Source organism: Mus caroli, chromosome 17, assembly GCF_900094665.2.
Source record: "Mus caroli chromosome 17, CAROLI_EIJ_v1.1, whole genome shotgun sequence".
Taxonomy (NCBI): domain Eukaryota; kingdom Metazoa; phylum Chordata; class Mammalia; order Rodentia; family Muridae; genus Mus; species Mus caroli.
The window spans coordinates 42,992,678-42,998,776 of NC_034586.1; the positions used below are offsets into that span (position 1 = coordinate 42,992,678).

Below are 6,099 nucleotides of genomic sequence, written 5' to 3' on the forward strand. Positions count from 1 at the left end.
CCAGGACAGCCAGGGCTACACAGAGAAACCCTGTCTCTAAAAACCAAAAACCAAAAAAAAAAAAAAAAAAGGAGAGAAGAGAAGGAGAGAAGGAGAGAAGGAGAGAAGGAGAGAAGGAGAGAAGGAGAGAAGGAGAGGAGAGAAAGAAAGAAAGAAAGAAAGAAAGAAAGAAAGAAAGAAAGAAAGAAAGAAAGAAAGGAAGGAAGAAAGGTCAAACAGCCACAGTTGGGATCCAATTAGCAAGCTAGCTCTGTGTGTCAGTTTTTGTTCTTTTGTTTTTGAAACAGGTTCCAAGTAGCCTAGGCTAGCCTCAAATACATTATGTAACTTGAGGACAATCCCAAACTCCTGATCCTTCTGCCTCCATGATCGGAATACTAAAGTCACTAGTGTACACCGGCTCAATTCTCTTAGCTGCTCAACATTCAACATACTGTTTTTTCCCCCTTTCTCTCTCTCTTTCTCTTCCTTTCTCAGAAACAGGGTCTATGTAGACAAGGCTGGCCTCAAACTACCAATCCTCTTTCCTCAGCCTCCTGCATGCTAGAATTATAGGTGTGTGCTACCATGCCTGGCTATCACACAATTCTAACTGATTACAATTCCCAAGGAACCATACACACAAATTCTCTTCAGGGGGGAAAAAGGGGGTTCCTAAACTTCTAGAAAGGAATCTGAAGCTAAATCTTCTCAATTCTTCGGGCCCCTGGGCACACTGCAGCTAGACTAGTGGCGCTGACTGAAGGCCTCTGCCTGGAGTGAACATTTGGTGGTAGGAATATGCATGCAGTGAACAAGACATGATTAGTGAGAGCGTCTCAACAAAGCCAGACCTCCCGATCCACTCATCACACACAAGCAGGCCCCCACATACACTTTAATAAGAAAGCTGATTCCACCGGGCACAGTGCTGCACTCCCAGAGACCCAGCTACTTGAGATGCTGATGTAGAAGGATGACTCGAGCCCCAGAGCCTGAGGTTAGCCCAGGCAATACAGCAAAACTGCCTCAAAGAAGAAAAGAGAAAAACAGACCAAAAAACCTCACAAGCTGGCCACAGTCATTTATGTCTATAATCCCAGTAACCTGGAGGAAGACACATCAGGAAATGAACGGCCATTAAGTTCAAGACCAGCCTCAGTTTTACAATGGGTTCAAGGCTAGACTGGGTCAGAGTGAAACTGTCTTCTTTAAAAAAAAAAACAAAAAACAAAAAACCTAATTGGGGGCTGGAGAGAATGCTCAGCAATTAAGAGTGTTTACTGTTCTTGCAGGAGACCTGGATTCAGTTCCCAGCACCCATATGGCAGCTCTCAGATGCCTATAAACCCAGAGGATCTAATGCCCCCTTTCTGAAGTCTGAGAGCTCCTGAAAACACATGGTGCACATACATACTCAGGTACACACAAACCCATGAGAAATGGCTTAGCAGTTAAGGGTACTAGCTGGTCTTCTAGAAGTGGGTTCAATTCCCAGCACCTACATGGCACCTTATCACCATCTGGAACTCCAGACCCAAGGGATAGGATACCTGTTCTGGCCTTCATGGGCACTAGGCACACATCTGGTATACAAATATATCTGCAGCCAAAACACTCATAAACATAAAATAAAAATACTTTAATTACAATATTTAAAATAAACTAAGCTAGGTATTGCGTGTCCATGAGTTTAATGCCAGCCTGAAGAGTTCCAGGTCAGCCAGAACTACACAGTAAGACCCTGACTCAAAAACAGTAACAAACAAACAAAACAAATCAAAACAAAAAAAAAAAACCCACTAACAACAACAACTCAAATGTCAGAGGCCGGCTCACAACTCTATCTGCCCCAGGGCAGCAACACAGTGAAGACTGTATTAACACTCTCAGCCTTCAGCCCCCTTTCTCTCCAGCAGCAAGTTCTCTACATGGAAGACCAGGCTCCCTCTGAGTACAGAGACTGCCTTTTCTTTTTTAAATGAGATCTGCTAAAGCACATAGAAAAGATGAAGAGAAAGCTAACCAGAAAAGGGCACGTTCCATAATTTTTCCTGCCTCCAGCTCACCAATACAGCTGCAAAGTGACATGTTTATTGGGGACTGTCAGAGATAAAGAGTGTTCACAACTTCCCACAAGTCACACTGACCCCTGCCCATGGAAGCTCATCTGAGCTTCTTCCTAGTCCCAGCCTGACTTTCCCTCACCTGAGACACAGCTCCCCCAGGCCACAACCAAGGAACACCAATAACCTCTTCTTACCAAAAAGAAAAAAAAAAAAAAGCCAAAGCAGGCATGCACCAGGAGTGAATTCGGGAGCTGCTCACAGAAATGACCTAACCCCATCAGAAAGTTGATTGTGACGCCCCATCGTCTGTCACCCACCAAAGGTCTACTACTTCCAGGCAGAATGGCACATTGACAACTTGAGGGGGGAATGGAAGAAGACATGGTAACACAAACAGGGAGCTGCTTTGTGACAAGAATCCGTCAGAATACTTTCAGCTCACTCTGCATAGAGAGTTCCAGGCCAGGAAGAGCTACCCTGGGAGACCCTATCTCAAAAAGCAATAAACAAAACAATTAAGAAAGGAAGGCTATTTTTAGTGGACCCTCTACTTGCCCAGAGTTGTTTATACAGCTGAAGGCAAGCAATACTCAACTCTATACCAGCTCCCACAAGGTAGCCGGCAGTCTTACCAAACACCAACTAAAGATCACAGTCAAAAACAAAAAAACCAAAAATCCTCTGTAGAAGAGCAAGCAAACTTCTCGGATTAACTGATTCACCAAATCCATGGATCCTCTCCCAGGGAGACTTATCGCTTAAAACCCTGCCTCTGCAAACCATCTTACCCGCTCTGGGGTTGGGCTGGGGCAAGTTGCTACCTCTTCTTTCCAAGCAGGCAATGTGATTTCTTCCAGTCCCTGGGGCCCTTGGGGTCTTCAAGCTGAAATGGGGGCAGACGTTGCTATAGGAGCTATGGGTAAGGCTAATCTAAGCCTGGAAGAGGGTCACACAACTGGCTTCGGTCTCCTCCTTGGGAGACCCGCCCTGCACGCTCCACATCTCACTCCTACCCCTTCCCGACTACAAGAGCCCTCTCCCCTCCCACCGGCCCGGGGGAGTCAGGCCTCTGCCTCGCGCTCCAGGCTTCCTTACTCTGAGAGAAGTAACTTTTTCAATCCGTGAGCGATTGCTCCTCCAGAAGCCGAACCACACCTATTTCTGGCTACCCACCCCCCATCCCCGCCCCATCTCCTCCCCTAGGGCTGCCACCAAATTCCAGGCTCCCTCCCCTCCGCCCCCATCGGCATTTTTTTTTCTTTCCGCCTCCAACCCTCCTCCATCCCGGCATCCTAGTTTTCCATCTCGGAGCTGCTCCCTCCCTCCATCCCTACTCCATGCTAGAGTTCCGCAATCCCCCTCAACTCTCGCCACTCAGCGCGACTACTCAAAAATCCCATAACAAACTTTCTGCCGGGGCCTCTCCTTCAAGCAGCCATCTTGCCGCGGGGCAGGCCGGGTAGGGGCCTGGACCGCGGGAATCCCCACGCACCGGGCGCCGTGCGTCATCGGAGGGGCGGGCCTGAGGGCGGGGCCTCGGGGTGAAGCGTTAGGACTCCTGGTGATGCTGGGAAAGTGGGAATCTCCTTCATGCACGTATTGCAGACCTGGCAAGGGAAGAAGGAAGTCGGTGTTGGAAGTAGGGCTCAACAGTGAGGAAGGGGGAAAGGCTGGTACTGTGGGAAAAATAGGGAACAACGCTTAAAAAATACAATAGGAGAAGCTTCGTATACAAAGAAAAATACCAACACACCCATCCACGACTCTCATCGCCACTCCCACCCATCAGGCCTCTTTGGCTGGCCTTGGAAAGTGAACTCACTTTGTACCACAGGCTGACCTTGAACTCACAGAGAGCCTCTGGCTTCTGACTCCAGAGTGCCACACAAGGCAAAGGAAAATGCCAGCTTTTCATCTCAACGGAAGATAACGCACGACCCAGTCTCTACCACCCTTTTCAACCGTGCTTCCCACCTCTCCCAAAGTCTTCAGGTTCTTTTTTTTTTTTTTTTTTTTTGGTTTTTCGAGACAGGGTTTCTCTGTGTAGCCTTGGCTGTCCTGGCACTCACTTTGTAGACCAGGCTGGCCTCGAACTCAGAAATCCGCCTGCCTCTGCCTCCCAAGTGCTGGGATTAAAGGCGTGCGCCACCACGCCCGGATTTTCTTTCTTTTTTTTTTTTTTTTTTTTTTTTTTTTTTTTTTTTTTTTTTTTGGAAGTCTTCAGGTTCTTAAATTGTCTTGTGTTATCAGAAAATCAAGCCTTGATATCTGCAATCCAGTTCCTCCACTCAGGAGGTCAATTTTGTACTGTTTTTGGAGGGAGGCGAGAGTCAGCCCAGGCTGACTTCAAATTCATTATGTAGCCCAGGCAAGCATCGTGACGCACCTGGTATTACGGGTATTAGACTGTAGGGCCAGTTTTCAGTTGCCATTCTTAAACTGTCACCGCTTCCAAAAAGCCTTCTCTTTGAAGCTCCTTTTACTAGACGGCTCTAACTAGTTACACCGAACTTTATTACGGATATCCTGTACCATAATTATTTATGAGTTTACTTTATGTGTATGTGCCCACGTCTCTGTATGTGCATGCAGGAGCCTGCAGAGGTCAGAAAAGGGTATGGCATCACCGGGAACTGGAGTTATAGGCAGTTGTGAGCCACCATGTAGGTGCTGGGAGCTGACCTTGGGTCCTCTGCAAGGGCAGCAGGTGCTCTTAACGGCTGAGCACCTCTCCGGTTCCATAGTTGTTGCGTCCCTTTGCCCTAATGTCTCTTCAAGTCAAAGAGCACGTGTGGATGTCCCCTAGCAGGTGCACAGCCCACAACAGTGGTTAGGCAGCAGGTTTTCCTGGGGCCTGCTAAGCATGTTGAGGCTTCCGGCTTTCTGTTTCCTGTGGCTGGAATGTTCTCCTTCTAGGGAGTCACCAACAGGTGTGTCCTTGTTCAAATGGCATCACATTAAAGAAGCCTTCTGTGGTCATTCAGCATCCCAGTCACACACACACACACACACCAACTGCTTCTTTTAACGTTTACTTACATGGAGACCATTATTATCTGACATCATATTAAATATTTGTTTACTGACCATCTGTCCTACTATCATGAAAACTCCAAATTTCTTTCCTCATTCAGCACAGTGCCCTTAGTGTCAAAATTGTTTGCCCAAAGTAGGTACTCAGTAAAGATATGTTATTCAATAAATGATCTGGAAGGGAGTGGTTGGAAGATTCTGGAATCTAGCAGTGGGAAAGAAGAATTGAAAATACAGTAAAATAAGAAGAGTCATGCCCCACCCCCGCCCCAAGACACCTCTGGGCCCTGGCAGGGATGGTGGCAAGGCCAAGCCCTGCAACAAAGGAGAACCTGAGAGGGGAGTCAGCTGGAGGTCTGCCTCTGTGTCCTTAGGGAGCACGGCCCTTTTGAAAAGACTCCAGGACGAGAAGAAGCCAGGTAAAGGAAACAGGGAGGACTCGTGGCCAACCAGTTTGCTCAGACCTAAAGACATCCATCTACCCCAAGCCCAGGCCCCGCTTGACCAGATGGTTCCGGAGAAGCCTCAGCATCTGTCCCTCCATAAATTATCCAGCTCTCCTTCCTGCCAGTCTTCTCTGGTGACAGCCGGAACAATCGTCCAGGAATTCCATCTGCTACTCCTGCGAGGTCCCCTCTAGATCTCATCAACATTTCATAGCACAGAGGTGTCCCATTTCCCTGGCCCAAGATGGGAGCTGGGTCAGTCCCTGGGTGAGCTGGTTTCCACTACCCTCCCCAGTCAGCACACACAAGTAAAACCTCCCAGAGGATCCCAGGTCCCTAGAGGACAGAGTCCCACATCCTTTTCTTTTTTGTTTGCATTGTTTTATTATTTAAAAAAATATCAACAAAAACAAAACAGGGTCTCTCTACATAGCTCCGACTGTCCAGGAACTCACTATGAACACCAGGCTGGCTTCAAACTCAGAAGTACACGGACCTCTGACTCTCAGTGCTCCAATTGGCAGTAAGCAGCACAGTGCCTGGCTGGAATCCCGCATTATATTTCCCATCAC

The 6,099-nt window shown here is 47.8% G+C and overlaps 1 protein-coding gene across 10 annotated transcripts in view; it reads right to left on the minus strand.

Moving 5' to 3' along the window:
• The window catches only part of Tjap1 (tight junction associated protein 1), a 24,974-nt gene extending 21,448 nt beyond the window's left edge, over positions 1-3,526 (minus strand). For 6 of the 10 annotated variants that reach the window (XM_021186401.2, XM_021186398.2, XM_029471598.1 and 3 more), the window contains exons 1-2: positions 3,456-3,526; positions 2,837-2,931 (exon numbers count right to left, since the gene is read on the minus strand). The gene's annotated coding sequence lies outside the window, so the exon portion shown is untranslated. Of the gene's footprint in view, positions 1-874; positions 1,004-2,836; positions 2,932-3,455 lie in introns of those variants that run through there. The other 4 variants (XM_029471597.1, XM_029471600.1, XM_029471603.1 and 1 more) reach the window with 4 other exon arrangements.
• Between the last annotated feature and the right edge of the window lie 2,573 nt (positions 3,527-6,099).